At 40.3% G+C, this 17,793-nt stretch overlaps 1 protein-coding gene across 2 annotated transcripts in view; it reads left to right on the forward strand.

The window, feature by feature from the left end:
- kcnh5b (potassium voltage-gated channel, subfamily H (eag-related), member 5b) overlaps positions 1-17,793 on the forward strand; it is a 329,625-nt gene that overhangs the window by 256,702 nt on the left and 55,130 nt on the right. The gene's annotated exons all lie outside the window — the stretch shown is intronic.

The following is a 17,793-nucleotide window of genomic DNA, read 5'->3' on the forward strand; positions in this document are numbered from 1 at the left end:
ACCTATACAGATTAAAGAGGAGGAAGGGCTTGCTATCTTAAGGCAAATAAGGGTGGATAAATCCCCAGGGCCTGACAAGATATTCCTTCAGACCTTGAGAGAGACTAGTATAGAAATTTCAGTGGCTCTTGCACTCATTTAAAATGTCCTTAGCCATGGGTGTGGTGCCAGAGGATTGGAGGGTATCTCTCATTGTTCCGTTGTTTAAAAAAAGCTCTAAAAGTAACCCTGGAAATTATAGGTCTGATGTCAGTAGCAGGTAAATTATTGGAAGGTGTTCTAAGAGATCGGATATACAATTATTTGGAGAGCCAGAAAATGATTAGTGATAGTCAATATGGCTTTGTACATTTTAGGTCATATTTAACCAATCTTGTAGAGTTTTTCAAGGAGGTTATCAGGAAAGTTGATGAAGTAAAGACTGTGGATGTTATCTACATGGACTTTAGTAAGACTTTTGACAAGGGCTCACTTGAGAAGTTAGTTCGAAGGTTCAGACGCTAGGTATTCATGGTGAAATAGTGAATTGGATTCAACAATGGCTGGACGGGAGAAGCCAGAGAGCAGAGGTGGATGATTGCTTCTCAGATTGGAGGCCTGTAACTAGTGATGTGCCTCAGGGATCAGTGCTGGGACCATTGCTGTTTGTCATCTATATCAATAATCTAGATGATAATGTGGTAAATTTGCAGATGTCACTAAGATTGGAGGTGTTGTGGACAACGAAGGAGGTTTTCAAAGCTTGCAGAGGGATCTGGACCAGATGGAAAAAATGGGCTGAAAAATGTAGGTGGAATTTCATGCAGACAAGTATGAGGTGTTGCATTTTGAAATAACAAACCAAGAAAGGACATCATGGAAAATGGTAGGGCATTGTGGTAAAACAGAGGGATCTGGGAATACAGATACACAATTCTCTGAAAGTGGCTTCACAGATGGAAAGTGTTGTAAGATAACTTTTGGCATATTGGTCTTCATAAATCAAAGTACTGAGTATAGGAGCTGGGATGTTATGGTAACATTGAACAAGGCATTAATGAGGCCAAATTTTGAGTATTGTGTGCAGTTTTGATCACCATATTACAGGAAAGATATCAAAAGAGAAGATGCACTAGGATGTTGCCCAGACTTCAGGAATTGAATTACAGGGAAAGGTTAAACAGGTTAGGACTTTTTTCTATGGAGTGTAGAAGAATGGGGTGAGATTTGATTGAGTTATTTAAAATTATGAGGGAGACAGACAGAGTAAATGTAGATAGGCTTTTCCCACTGAAGGTATGTGAAATACCAGAGGACATGTGATAAAACTGAAAAGGGAAATGTTTGGTGGGGATCATGAGGGGGAACTTCTTAGCACAAAGAGTGGGGGTGGGGGAGGGTTATACTAAGCTCCCATCTGGTATGGTGAATACAGGCTCAATTTTAAACATTTAAGAAGATTTTTGACAGGTACATGGATAAGAGAGGTATGGCAGGCGCAGGTCAGTGGGACCAGACAAAAAATATAGTTCATCACAGATTAGAAGAGCCAAAGGGGTCTGTTTCTATGCTGTAGTGTTTAATGGTCACAATTTCAAGTTAATAGGACTGACCAGAAATATTTGCTGCCTTGGCTAATTCAGAACCTATCATTCTTTGCTTAAATACATCCAATGACCTGGCCTCCACATTGGCCTGTCACAACAAATTACACAGATTTACCACCTTCTGGTTGAAGAAATTCCTACACATCTCTGTTCTAAACGGACACCCTTCAATCCTGAACTTGTGTCTTCGACTCTCCCACTATGCGAAACAAACTTTCTACACCTACCCTGTTGATGCTTTTCAACGTTCCAAAAGTTTCAATGAAATTTCCCCCCCTCCCCCATTCTCCTAAATTCCAACAAGTACAGGCCAAGAGTTGTTAAACATTCCTCATATGCACCTTTTCATTCCCAGAATCATCCTTGTGAGCCTCCTCTGAACCCTCTCTAATGTCAACACATCTTTCTTGAATGAGGAGCCCAGAATTGCTCACAATACTCCAAGTGAGGTCTCACCAGTGCTTTCTAAAGCCTCAGCATCACATCCCTGTACTTATGTTCTATTCCTATTGATGAAATTCATTTATTAAAAAAAAATCACAAAGTGCACGGGTTCCAGAACAGATCCCTGTGGAAAAGCAGTACTTTCCATTCACTACTACTCTCTGCCTCTGCTTGCAAGCCATTTCTGAATCCACACCGCCAAGGTGTAGATTAATTTGTGAATATTAATTGTCAATGGTGTAATTGTGTGGCAGAATCTAGAGTTAGCTGATGGGAGAATACTCTATAGGGAAAATTAGCAGTCTTGAGGAGATAAAATGCTCTCTTTAATTTAAATCAAATTGTTTATTATCACGTTTATCAAGATGCTATCATGTGAATGCTATCCAGGAAAGTTAACCCATACTTAACAAAACAAAAATATAGGGTGTAGTTGTTACAGCAAGTCGAAGAGTGCAGGGTATAATGTCACAAAGCAATAGTGCAGGGTATAGGAGAAGTAGAGTTAAAACAGTGCACGGCATCACTTTTTAAACCAGTGAGAGATCCCTTTAAGGTTTGATGACAGCAAGAATAAAACTGGACTTGAATCTGGGAGTTTGTTTTAAGATTCATGAATCTTCTGCTCGATGGAAGAGGGGAAAAGGGTCTGACCAGCGTGGGATGAATCCTTTAATATGTTGGCAGCTTTCCTGAGACAGTGGGAGGTGTGACAAAAATACAGAAAGATGGAATAGGTGAAGCGTTTCAGCAACAATGGGGCTAATGCGACACAGAACACAATACAATTGTGAGACTAAAGTAAGCTGATAGAATCTGAAACTTTATTCTGAGCTGAACAGGATACCAAGGCTTTGCATTGCCTAAGAGAGTGAAATCAATAGAAGGATATCAGAGTTGAAGGTGATAGCCATAAATTATAAATATTCAATTAGTGGTTTTCATTAATCCACAATCCAGCATAGTTCGAAGAAAGTGGCTAAGACTCATGAACATAATGAAACAGCCAACGTTGGCTTGGCTTCCCTTAGCAAGTCCCCACTGTTCCCCTCAGATCCAAGACATTTCTCCTCTTTGTATTGCCTTCTGAGTTTCTGTACATTGTCCCACAGGGAGTATATGGAGGGAGAAGAGGAAACATGGCATGGATTGTGGGGAATCCACAGGAAAACTTTGCAGTGGCAGAGCAGCTTTCGGCGAGTTGATGGTAGAATGATTTGAGGTTGTTATTGGGCAGGTGAACAATGGTGTATTGATAGTTTCAGGTTGAATAGGATGTGGGGTGGGGTGGGGGGGGGGGGATAACACTACATTGTGATAGTGACAAAGGGCTTTATTTGTTTCTTTGGCCAGACTGGTCGCGACATCGTGATTAAGAAGAAAGCCAAACTACAGAATTCAATAAAGGACGTTTTGGGAGAAGTACTTTTCTATAAACTGACCCTTTAAGCAAGCTTTTTTTTAAAAAGAAAGAAAATGTTGTAGAGTAGTATTTTTAAAAATCTGGCAATATTTCACTGCATGTGGTATCTTTCAAGCTTCACTATCAACGGAAAGGATTTCGACACTATTATTACTAAAGCCTCAGGACTTCACAGTGTGAAGAAAAAATGTACAAAAAAAAGCAAGGTAATTAAAGTGCCATTTTGCCTTCTTTAGCAGTGGCTGAAATTTTGCCATGAAGTTTCATAGATTCAATAATAATTGTAGCCTATTGTGGTTAAATTAAATTCCTAAAGACATCATCAACGGTGCATATAACAAGAGAGCAGAATATTTGTTAAATGGTTACATGAATAGGGCAGTTGATTAGAAGGACAAATAGTACATTAACCTTTATAAAGAGAAGGTGTGAATACAAGATTAAGAAAGATCAGGATCCTACAATTGCATAGGACTTTGGTGAGACAGCATTGCAGTATTGTGTTGAGGACTTGATCTTCCTACTGAAGAAATTATGCATTTGGGAGGGAGTACAGTGAAGATTCAGTAGACTGGTTCCAAGAATGACAATTTTGCCAGAAAAGGAAAGAATAAGTAGGATGGGATGGCATTATGTACTGTTTAGAAGATTAAGAGGAGATTTCATTCACATTTGCATAATCCTTAAAGACATGAAGGGGATGGGCAGTTTGAGAATAAGACATAGGACTGAGATAACAAGAATTTTTCATTCATTCAGAGGTAGTGAATCCTACCCCAAAGTGCTCTGGAAGTTCAGTCAATTAGTTAATTGAATCTGACAAAGATTTCTGGATATTAATTAAATCGATAGTGCTGAGAAATGGAACTGAGTTCATTCTTGTTGAAGAGTGGAGCAGACTTGATAGGCCACACATTATTTCTAATGTTGTCATGTTTAATGACAAATTACTTTGATTTTTAACTGAATCTCATTCTTTCTTCTTGTCGACAAACTCCTGAATTCAGGAGCGCTATGCCACAAATCAGTTTCAAACTGCACCTTCCTGGGGCCACAGTTGCTTATGATGTATATCAACAACTTGGATGTGGGAATAGATAGCAGTATCTCGAAATTTGCAGAAAATACGAAGTTGGGTGGAAGGGTTAGCTGTGTGGAGGATGCTAGGAGAGTGCAGGGTGACTTGGACAAGTTAGGCGAGTGGGCCAGGATGTGGCAGATGCAGTTTAATGTGGATAAATGCAAGGTTATCCACTTTGGAGGTAAGAACAGGAAAGAGGATTATTATTTAAATGCTATCTGTTTAGGAAAAGGAGAGATGCAGCAAGACTTGGGTGTTGCTGTGCATCAGTCGTTGAAAGTGGGTGTGCAGGTGCAGCAGGTGGTGAGGAGGGCGAATGTTATGTTGGCGTTCATAGCGAGAGGATTTGAGTACAGGAGTACAGAGCCTTGATGAGACCACACCTAAAGTACTGCGTGCAGTTTTGGTCATCTTAACCAAGGAAGGATATCCTGGCCTTGGAGGGGGTGCAGAGAAGGTTCACTAGGCCGATACTGTGGATGGAGGGACTCACATATGAAGAAAGGTTGGATATACTAGGCTTGTATTCTCTGGAATTTAGAAGATTAAGACGTGGATCTTATAGAAACTTATAAAATTCTTAAGGGTTTAGACAGACTTGATGCAGGAAGGTTGTTTCCAATGCTGGGATAAACCAGAACCAGGGGCCATAGTTTAAGGATAAGGGGGATGTTTTTTAGGACTGAGATGAGGAAAAATTTATTCTTTCAGAGAGTGGTAAATGTGTGGAATTCTTTGCCACAGGAAATAGTTGAGGCTGGCTCCCTGTCAATATTTAAGTGTAGGTTAGATTTAGCCCTTGTGGCCAAGGGGATTAGACAGTATGGGAAGGCGGCAGGAACTGGTTACTTATCAGCCATGATCGTAATGAATGGCAGTGTAGGCTTGAAGGGCCAAATGGCCTGCTCCTACACCTATTTTCTATGTTTCTATGTTTCTAAAGCCATTAAAAGCTTGATTATAAACTTTAACCAGAAGGTAAAATTCCATTTGAAAAGTAAGCTTTAATTTGAAAGACTGAGCCATGTGAAATTTATCACCTGAATTTTACAAAACACTGATTTAACACATTATGGCATACTTTAAAGATAAATTTGTGATTATGTTGTTTCATATTTGTCTCTTTTTAATAGCAAAAATTTCATTAGCAAGAAATGCATGAAACATTTCTTCTCCAACCTCCAAACTGAGATTAGCCATTCACCAGGAAATGTTGTTTTGTCCGACTTTAATATGTAGAAGTATCAGTGTTGTACTAACTACAACTTGCTTGTATCAGTAAAATCACCAATTCAAATTGGTGTCCCAAAGTGGCTGGTTATGAAAGCTTTGAAAGAGCATTTGCTGTGAAATAGGATTGAAGTAGCTTCCAAGACAACTATAGGAGATTAACAAAATGCAGTGACATTAAAGCCTCCAGCAAATGAACCTAAATGATATGTGGATGACTCATGGCAAGTTCCTTTTCTTTATCCGATTTTTGTTGGGTAATTTTAACTCTTTGAGCTCCACATTAGCACTTCACCAAAATCCAACGTCTTTATTCTGTTCGGACCTACATTGAAAATTGTTTTTTTTAATTATAATTTCTGTTCCATCCCTTAATGTGATATGAAAGTAATGCCTCTTCAATCTCAAAGAGCAATCATATGTTTTACTCCAGCTTTGACCTTATTGTGCTCTGGTGAATGTTGCCTAATGCCCCAGGCAAAATTATTAGCCCTAAACTGCTTGTATGTTGCATATTTTCCTCTTTGGAAGTTTACTGGACACAAATTAGTTTACTGGGAAAAAAAACATTACCTATACCTCTGCAGTACTTTGTTGTCCTGAGATTTTGGAAAAATACTCAATCAACTTTATCAATTGATTTACCGTGACCATTCCTTTGCTTTCTTAGGAAGTCACACAACTATGACATTTTCTTAGTTCGACACACTTTGGATTCTTGGATTGCTACTTGAATTTGAGCTCTAGGATCAGATGAGGTGCAACTGCTTGCTGTGTAATTGTCAACCATGTAATTGGACATTAAATCACATTTATCAAAAAATGTTTACTCGATGCAATGATTGATATTCTTTCAACTTGGGTCAAGAATAATGCCAAAATGTCTAATAGGTTGTGCTGGGGTTGTGGAGGGATCCTACAACCAAATGCAATGGCAAACCATGGAATGGGAAATCTGCCATGGTCCAGCACACTAGGGGATTAGGCGATATGGGAAGAAGGCAGGAACTGGGTACTTATCAGCCATGATCATAATGAATGGCAGTGTAGGCTTGAAGGGCCAAATGGCCGACTCCTGCATCTATTTTCTGTTTCTAAAGCCATTAAAAGCTTGATTATAAACTTCAACCAGAAGGTAAAATTCCATTTGAAAAGTAAGCTTTAATTTGAAAGACTGAGATATGTGAACTTTATCACCTGAATTTTACAAAACACCGATTTAACACATTATAAATGGCCTATTCCTACACCCATTTTCTGCTTCTACATTTTGATGCCTTATCATATTTAAATGTGCAAAGAGTGCAATTAAACTAACCAACCAAATTACCACATTTAAAAGATCATGGTATATTAATTCATTTTTTGCGATCGTTAAAATATTGCCACAAATCTTTTGCAAGTTTGATTTTACAATCTTCCATAATCAAATATAATAATCATAATCTGCTGGGTTGTGGTGAATTCACCCTGTTTGGAGGATGGGGCCAGTTTGGGTACAACTTTTTTAAAAAATGGTTACAGAATTCCTTTTACAAATGCATTTTTTAAGTACTGGAATATTTTACACTGATTTTACTACGGGGGGGGGGGGAGGGGAGTAAATTTATTTCTGGAATAAATAAAGAAAATCCACAAAATGTACAGTACAAATACCTGACAGATAACATTTTATCAAAGTTCAAGTGTATTGACAGAGTACATACTTGACATCACATACAACCCTGAGATTCTTCTTCCTGCAGGCCAGGCAGAATTTCTGCTTATCAGTAACTGTAAACAATACTCCAGAAAAAAAAAAATCACAAGATATAGGAGCAGAAGTAGGCCAATTGGCCCATTAAGTCTGTTCTACCATTGAAATAATGAGATGATCCATCCTCCCACTCAGATGTCTCCTCATTACCTGACTTCTGCCTTAAATACACCCAATAACCTTGCTTCTACAGCCACCTCTGGCAACAAATTCCACAGACTTACAACCATCCACATCTCTGTGTTAAGTTGACATCCTGTTATCCTCAAATTATGCCCTCTTATCCTAGAATCCCCTACCATGGGAAACATCCTTGCCACATCTACTCTTTCCAGAGCTTTCAGCATTTGAAATCCCTTTATGAGGAGCCCCCCCCCCCCCCCCCCCCATCCTTCTGTACTTCAAAAAGTAGTTCAAGGGTCAACAATCATTCTTCATATACTAACTCTTACATTCCTGGTATCATTCTAGCAAATCATCTCTGAACTTCAATGCCATCATGTCTTTTCACATATATGGCACATATATGGCACATATATGGCTAAGAACAAATCAGCAATGATCTTGCTGAATGAAGGCGCACGCTTAACATGTTTCTTTTTAATTACGTCTGCAATCAGGTTGGAATACTGTGGATAAATAACCATTACAGCATGGAAACAGGCCATTTTGGCCAAACTAAGTACTCTCCTCTAGTCCCACTTAACTGCACCCTACCCATTCATGTAACTATCTAATTTTCCCTTAAATGACAAAATTGGCCCTCCCTCCACTACTTCAGCATTATACTGCATCTGCCATCTTTCAGCCCACTCTTCTAAGTCCAAATCCCTCTGCAATCTTTGAAAACCTTATTCATTATCCACAATTCCACCTATTTTAGTATCATCTGCATATTTACTAATCCAATTTACCACCTCATCATCTAGATCATTAATATACATGACAAACAGCAAGGGACTCAATACAGAACCCTGAGGCACACCACTTATTACTGGCCTCCAGCCTGACATACCACTATGACTCTCTGGCATCTCCCTTCCAGCTACTGTTGAATCCATTTTGCTATCTCAAAATTAATACCCAATAACTGAACCTTCCATGCAAAACCTTATCAAAGGCCTTACTGAAGTCCATATAGACAACATCCACTAATCTCCCCTCATCAACATTCTCAGTCACCTTTTCAAAAAAATTTAACAAGATTGGTCAAACGTGACCTTCCATGCACAAATCCATGTTCAGTGTTCCTGATCAGACCCTGTCTCTCCAGATACTTATATATACTTTTCCATTAATTTACCTACCACAGACATCAAACTTACAGGCCGATAATTGCTCGGCTTGCTCCTCGAACCCTTTTTAAACAAGGGAACCACAAGTGCAACACGCCAGTCCTCCGGCACTATACCCATCTCTAAAGACATTTGAAAAATCACTGTCAGAGCCTCTGCTATTTCATCACCAACTTCTATCAAGGTCCTGGAGAAAATCCCATCGTGACCTGGAGACTTATTCACCGTAATATGCTTCAAAAGTTCCAGTACTTCCTCTTTCTTAATCACTACATTTTCCATAATTACCCTCTTTGCTTCCTTTACCCCACAACATTCAACATATTTTTCCTTAGTGAATACTGAAGAAAATAAATTGTTCAAGATCTCCCACATCCTTCTGGCTCCACACACAGTTATCCACTCTGATTTGCTAAGGGAGCAATGTTATCTCTCACTCTCCTTTTGCTATTGACATATTTGCAGTAAACTTTTGGATTTATTTTCACCCGGTTTGCTATAGCCACCACATACCTTCCTTAAGCTTTTCTCATTTCTAAGATTCTTTTTACATTCAATGTATTCTCCGAACATCTTTTTTTCCTTGTTTCTTATATTTATTGTAGGTCTCCCTCTTTTTTCAAATAATAATAATAATAATTTTATTATCATTATGCTTTGTGAAATATATCCTCACCCCTATATAATGTCACAGTGTGTGTAATGTTTAGCACAACGCCTTTCCAGCACCAGCAATTGGGACTGGGGTTTGAATCCCACACTGTCTGTCAGGAGTTTGTAGGTTCTCCCCGTCTCTGCATGGGTTTTCCCTGGGGACTCCGGTTTCCTCTATTCAAAGCATTCCAGAGGTGAAGGTTAATTGGGTGTAAATTGGAGGGCACAGACTCTTGGGCCAAAATGGCCTGTTACCATGCTGTATGTCTAAATTTAAAAATTAAAAATTAAATTAAATATATTCTTATTTTCTGCAGCTGAACAGTTTGTTCAGGAAAAAAAAACATATTAAATTAAATTAAAAATAGACAATAAATACAAAAGATAGATAGACAATAAATATTAATTTACCATAGTGCAAGAAAAGCTGTTGTGAGTGAGGAAACAGGTTTGGTAGGTTTCAAAGGCAAGGACTCTGGACACAATTTTGGTAGGGAAGGATTTTATTTACAGAAGGTGTCTGTGAAATGGTAACAGATGCAGCGCATACACATGCACAGTCATGCGCACAAGTACATAGATTACAACAGTAATAACATAACATAACAATTACAGCATGGAAACAGGCCATTAGGCCCTTCTAGTCCGCACCGAACCAAACACCCCTTTCTAGTCCCACCTCCCTGCACAATGCCCATAACCCTCCATCTTCTTCTCATCCATATACCTGTCCAACCTTTTCTTAAATAATACAATTGACTCCGCCGCCACTATTTCTCCCGGAAGCTCATTCCACACGGCTACCACTCTCTGAGTCAAGAAGTTCCCCCTCATGTTACCTCTAAACCTCTGCCCCTTAATTCTTAACTCATGTCCTCTTGTTTTAATCTTTCCTCCTCTTAACAGAAATAGTCTATCCACATCCACTCTGTCTATCCCTTTCATAATCTTAAATACTTCTATCAAATCCCCTCTCAAGCTTCTACGCTCCAATGAATAAAGACCTAATCTGTCCAATCTCTCCCTATACTCTAGATGCTTAAACCCAGGTAACATTCTGGTAAACCTTCTCTGCACTCTCTCCACTCTGTTTATATTCTTCCTATAATTAGGCGACCAGAACTGCACACAGAACTCCAAATTAGGCCGCACCAACGTCTTATACAATCTCAACATCACCTCCCAACTCCTATATTCCATGCAATGATTGATAAAGGCCAGCATACTAAAAGCCTTCTTCACCACCCTATTCACGTGAGTTTCTACCTTCAGGGAACGATGTACCATTACTCCTAAATCTTTCTGCTCTTCTGTATTCATCAATGCTCTCCCATTTACCACATATGTCCTATTCTGATTCTTCTTACCAAAATGAAGCACCTCACACTTATCAGCATTAAATTCCATCTGCCATTTTTCAGCCCACTTTTCTAAGCAGCCCAAATCCCTCTGCAATCCTTGAAAACCTTCTTCATTATCCACAATTCCACCTATCTTAGTATCGTCTGCATATTTACTAATCCAATTCACCACCCCATCATCTAGATCATTAATGTAAATAACGAACAACAATGGGCCCAATACAGATCCTTGAGGCACAAGGGAAAGTAATAGCAGACAATTAATAATGAACATGAGGAAAATAGCCTAGGAAAAGACTTTACACAGACAATGAACTGGTACATACAAGGATCAAGGAAAATCACTACGACGCCCCACCACCCCTTGACTCAGTGCAGGCACAGCTCTATGCTACAAGGGACACTAATTAAACACTGACATCTTACCAACAGTTTCTCCAGCACCCTTCTACATTTCTAGGCCTGGAGTGAAGCAGGGTGCTCCCAAGCTGGCAAAGAGAGAGAACAAACACCACATGGCATCTTTATAGTGCTGGAGGGTCCATCCCAGATAATTTACAGAGAGCCAATGGCTCACTGTCAGGAAGGTTAATCCAATTACAAGGCAGGCTGGAAAGTCAAGTTCAGGTAATTTACATGGAACCAACAGCAAGGTGTGCACTAATGGGTGGGGAGGAAAAAAGCAATTGATTGCCAGCTAGTGTGTCCTCTGACTAGGTAGGGGGCAGTGATGTCACGTGAAAGCCACAACCCTTCCCAATACAACTATTAATGTTCCTTACCTAAACAAAGCTGTAATTTGGTAATTTGTCAGACAGTTATCTCATCCCCAACCCTCTTCTGTTTCTTGTGTTTTACTTTGCCTTAAAATTGTCCGTTATTTTAAACTTACCTGAGTGCCACCATTTTGATATATCACATTTATATTTTAGCCTTTCTTTTTTCAGTCTAATAATAATGCAAAAATCTAAAACATTCTAGAAATGTAATTTAAGTCCTTTAGTGTTAATATGTTTTCAAATTTGGCCTTTTGATTTCTGCATGTTACCTTTTATTGAAATCGTACAGCAAACCTATTTTTTCTCAAAACAAAAAAAAACTAGCCAGTGAAGTGACCCAGTAAATATAACTGAGAGTTTGGCCTGATTTAGTTGACATGAATACTGCTCATAGTTGCCCCATGCCTAAATGTTCTTGGTCTGTAAGCAGAGGCTTGTGTAACTGGCCCAGAGCATATCTATCTGCAGGAATGATGCAGAGAAGTCCAAATCTCTGACCATGTTGACAGCTGACCTTGAGACATTTTAAAAACATTGTAGTGATATCAAGAGGAGAAAACAAATAAACATTGTATATTTAAAACTAATAGTCATATAGTCACAAACATATGTAATCTGTGGAAAGAGAAATAGTGTGAATGTGTCACCTACAGAGAAGTTCATTTCATGTTTTTATTTCAGATTTCCCACAACTGCATAATTTTCATTTCCATAAAGAAGAACTTACCTTGAACTTGCAAGCTGTCGCTCAAATATTGCAATTCCCATTGAAACGAAGGGTTAGTGGAACTTGTGCTCTATCTAATGTGCTGAGAAATCACAGTAAATTCCAACTGATCTTCTGGACTATGTAGGGAGCCAATGGAAGAGAACAAGGCCAATCTAAACCTGAGCAAGTCCGGGTCCTTCGCACTTGTCTAGCCTTATGCTCAAACTTGTACTTGCTGCCATTGAAGTAAGTGGCAAATGAACTGCCATCTTCTATCAAAAAATGCAGACTATTATCCTTCACAATGAATTTGTTACACGTGTTAACAACTATACATGACTCAATCCTTTCTACACTTTTCTGAACTTAGGGATCAAAAGCTATCATAATACTGGCAGTTCCATGTCACCCGTTGCAATGGCAGGAAGTACAAGCTTTCTGCACATGCAAGGTCAAACACGAATATCTTGGAGCGGTTCGCCTCTACTGGACTTTTGGTCCAGTACATTGGTGCTTTTTAAAGCTAAGAATTAAAATAATTCTTGCAGCCATGAACCCTCAGAATCTTTTATTCACATTTCTATCATTAGCTGAGATTTTCTGGAAAAGCTAGCATTTATTTCCCATCCCTGAATGAGGGATGTAGTGATGAGATACTCGAAGTGCTGCAGTTGCTCCAGTGAAGGAATTCCCACAGGGATGTTGGGGTAGAAATTTCCTTATTTAGTGCCAGATATAGAAAGAGCGCCAATGTAAATCCAGATGAAGTGTGAGCTTTAAAGCTCAAAATCAGCCCCTTCAGCCCAGTGAGACAATGCCAACCATCACTAATACCATTTTATTCTTCAGCTCATCCACAAACTACGGGCAATTTGCGGAGGCCATGCTTTTAGATGTGGGAGAAAAGTAAAGCGTGGTCCCAGGGAGAACACACAGACACTACACGCACATCACTAGATAAACCTAGGTCATGGGAATTGTGGGCTAGTCACCCTGCTAGTGTGATGCATTGTGCTTGAAGGGGAACCAGCAAGTAGTGGAGCTGCCTTGTCTTCTTCAATTTAACATATTCATTCTTCCCTGATTTTTAGAATCATTTTAATATTATAGCTTTCTGATATTTAGACAGCTGCATCTGGCTAATTAGCAAAGCATTGAGTAACTACTTGTTTTCGATGTGGATTGACAAAAGACAAAGGAGGAAAAACCCAACACCCAACCCCAACCAACCAATTTTCCCTTGCAACCGTGTCTGCCTGTCCCGCATCGGACTTGTCAGCCACAAACGAGCCTGCAGCTGACGTGGCCATTACCCCTCCATAAATCTTCGTCCGTGAAGCCAAGCCAAAGAAGAAGTGTGCCCCACCAAATTTTTCTTTAATTAATGGTAGTGATGAAAAGCTGATCAAAAGATTCTACGAGACAAATACAGAGTCCCTGGGATGAAACATGACTTCCATTATTTCAGCTTCTTCTTTAACCTACTCAGCCCAAAATAGTAATGATATATTACAACATCAGCCATTAATAATTACTTAACAAAACCAGGAATGTCAGGATATGAGGGTCAACAAACATTTGCATTCAGTTTCTTGTAATTGACGGTCACTTTCCACTGATCTCCCTTCAAAGAAGAGTTGCTACATCTGCTCTGAGTCCATCCCATTCAACCACCCTGGAGAGAATTTGATATGTGAAGGCAAGATTTTGTCTCCACACTTCCTGCTAGCCACTCTTAACCAGTGCTGTTGCAGACAGATGTAATGGCCACATGGAAACTGGTGAGGATGAGCCCTTGTAGGGTTATCCCTCTTGTTGGATCACTTGCTATCTGCCACAGACCTTATCTGGTAGTTACCACCTTTGGGACTAGGACAGCTCAGTCCATGATAGAGCTGCCAAGTTACTGTTGGTGAAGAGCTTGTCCAGAGTACATTCTGGGTCCTTGTTACTTTCAATGTTGCTCAACATGGAGGAACACTGATCCATCAGCTGAAGGAGGGGAAGAAGTAGTTTCCTCAGACTGTCAGGAGTTAATGTTAAGGACTTCTCTCTCTCTTGCCGGTATACCACTATGTTATCCCTCTGGTAGGTTTGGCCTACTCCCAGCACAGTGAACATTTGCAAATCAAGTTAACTGGGTTTCCATCAAAATTGTTAATAGAGATGACACAAACCCTTGCATCACATTACTGGGAACAGTCTCCCATCAGAAATAACATCCTTTCACTACTACCCTCTCCAAGGCCAGTTTTGAATTCATCAGGCCAGCTCACCTTGGATCCTAGGTAATATAACCTCCAGGCTAACCTGCAATGTGGGACCTTGTCAAAGCCCTTGCTAAATTTTAAATATACAACATCTACTGCCTGATCCTCATCAATCCTCTACGTTACCTCTTCAAAAAATCTTTTATCAGATTTGTGAGATCTGCATGAATCCAAATTGCCTACCCTCAGGTAATCCCTGACTCTCCACATGCTGGTATATCCTATCTTTCAGGTTCACCACCAGCAATTTTCCAACCATTGACATCAAACTCATTGGCCTGTAGTTGCCTGGCTTGCTGTGCCACCCTAATGCACACCTTTACTCATGCTCCAGTCTTCCAGTGTTTCACCCGAGGCCAAAGATGAGGCAAGTATTGTGGTGAAACCACTATTGTACATGTTCGTTATATGTAAATGACATGACCTTTCCTGTTTGACTGTGCTCTCACTGGCCGGCTCGTGACTCCTCCCCTTTCTCCCCCATAAAGGCTGTCATGAACAAGCCTGCCCCCTGTTCAAGTCCGAGTCAGTGTGAGCGACCGACACAGGGATGCTGTCCAACTCTTGCAAATAAAAGCCTTCAGTTTCAATTACTTCAGTCTTTGTGCAACTGATTGTGCATCAAGTATCTTTATCAATGGCTTCCACATTTTCTTCTCTACCTTCCCACAAAATTCAAAAGTGCACTTCATTGGGCCCTGGGGAAGTCCACTTTGATATGCTGCAAGGATGCCGAAACCTCCTCCCTGGTAGTTTTAAAATTGTTCTGGACATTACCACTCATTTAGTTCCTTGGCTTCCATTATCACCTCTGCAGTAAAGCACAAAGTTTCTTGGTGGGCATATAAAGGACAACCTATCCTGTACTCACATCACCTTCTCACTGATCAGGAAGATGCAGCTACTGGCCCTCATCATGACAACTTTTTAGCTGAACACAATTGAAACCGGCCTGTCTGACTGCATCATTAAACCGCACGGTAGCTGCAAAACATCAGACCGGAAGTCAATGCAAATGATCATCAAAATGGCTGGAAAGATCATCCTTTTCTCTATTGGTAACATTTACCAGCAGCATAGCTTTAATAGGCTGAAAAAAATTATAGAAGACCCTTTCTATGCAGCACACGGTATCTTTGACCCACTATCGTCAAGAAGGAGGTATAGGAGCATCAAAATTGGTGGACTGCCAGGCTGGAAAAATAGCTTCTTCCCACTGGCTGTGAGATTAATGAACAGCATCATGTAACTAATAAATCATCTGAAAACATTTATACATATTTATTTAAAATTATATTGATACATATCCTGGACACACTACGTCTGCTCACTTGTCAGGAAGGCACAACAGAGACTGCACTTGCTGAGAAGACTGAGGTGGGCAAGGTGTTAACTTTCTATTGAGAGAATCCTGGCCGGCTGCATCACAGTGTAGTTTGGATTGTTGTCTAAAGAGGGGTTGCAAAATAAGTGAGGGCCCCTATTCCCTTACCCCCCTCACCCTGCATGCAGCGTCTTGAGGAAAGATTACGCAAATTGGGATTGTACTCGCTGGAGTTTAGAAGATTGAGAGGGGATCTCATAGAGACATATAAAATTCTGGCAGGACTGGACAGAATGGATGCAGATGGGATGTTTCCAAGGATGGGAAAATCCAGAACCCGGGGCCATGGTTTGAGGATAATAGGCAAACCATTTAGGACCGAGATGAGGAGGAATTTCTTGACCCAGAGGGTGGTGAATCTGTGGAATTCATTGCCACAGAGGGCAGTAGAGGCAGGTTCATTAAATCTATTTAAGAGGGAATAAATCTATTTCTTCAGAATAAGGGTATTAAAGGTTACGGAGAGAAGGCGGGGACGGGGTACTGAACTTTAAGATCAGCCATGATCTCGTTGAATGGCGGAGCAGGCTCGAAGGGTCGAATGACTTACTCCTGCTCCTATCTTCTATGTTTCTATGTTTCTATGTCTTCAAGCTACTCTAGTTAGGAAAGAGATACAGGTGTATCAGAGCCAGAACCTCCCGGGTGAGAAACAGCTTCTTCCCACTGGCAGTGAGAACGCTGAATAACTGATGAACTGCTCATACAAACCCTTCATTACTATTTATTTAACAATAATATTTATTTATTTTAATATTTGTATGTACATACTGTGCATTTATATATAATTTGTCTGTATGTGTAGAATGTCCATGAAGTGCCAGTTAATGAATTAGACAAAGGTGGCGTAGTCAGTTCATAATCATGGCTTTTATTAGTAGAAACTAATGGTACAATAATGAAAGACAGTTATACCCAAGGGGAGTGTCTTAAGTGGTAGAGATAATACATGCCCAATGTCAGCAAGGCAGGGCTAGGCAGCATGGTAGACTGACAGCTCGACATAGATTCACCACATTTCATATGTGTGTTTGTAGGGTTTTACATCAAGGACCAGAGGACGCTGTTTTGTCGGATTGCACATACAAGTGGATGATAAATAAACTTCAACTTACCCACTGCGTATTATGTGTGCACACTGTGGTCTGGAGACACACTTTTTCATTGGGTTATATATGTACAGTAAGATTATAATAAACTTGAACAACTGATGAGAAATATTTTTTCAATATCTCATGTGGCTCCGTACAGTGTGTCCTGTTGATTTTTGATGGGACCAATTTTCTCCCTATCCTCCCTCTTACCCTTAATATATCTGTAGAGTTTCTCAGGCATTCCTTTTCTTGCCTACCAACTCCATCTCATGCCCCCTCTCTGCCCTTCTGATTTCCCTTTTAAGTATACACCTGTAGCGAGGTCATTCTGGCTACAGCGAGGTTATAGGTCTTGGTTATAACCCTAAGGCTGTAGCTCGAATCTGGAGGAGCAGAGACACACACACCACTAGAGTGTATTCAACACTAAGTTTATTCAGTGAGAGCTCTGCCTTTTATAGTTAGCTCGGCCACGTCACCACTGGACCGTGGCTTGAGTGGGCCAGCAGCCAATTGGTTACCTTGGATGCCCAGGCCCCGATTGGGCCCTCTGTGATCTACCGGCTGTGATTGGCCAGTTTCACTGCTCTGCCAGCAGCCTATGGAAATAGGCGTTTCAGCCTGCTCGATGCTTTGCCAGTAACTGCATTCAACGGCCATTTCCTGTGTCGGCCTACAGCGTGAGCCCCACTACATTCCTCTTCTTCTTATACTTATCAATGGTTTT

This window comes from Narcine bancroftii, chromosome 2 (assembly GCF_036971445.1).
Source record: "Narcine bancroftii isolate sNarBan1 chromosome 2, sNarBan1.hap1, whole genome shotgun sequence".
NCBI classification, from domain to species: Eukaryota; Metazoa; Chordata; class Chondrichthyes; order Torpediniformes; family Narcinidae; genus Narcine; species Narcine bancroftii.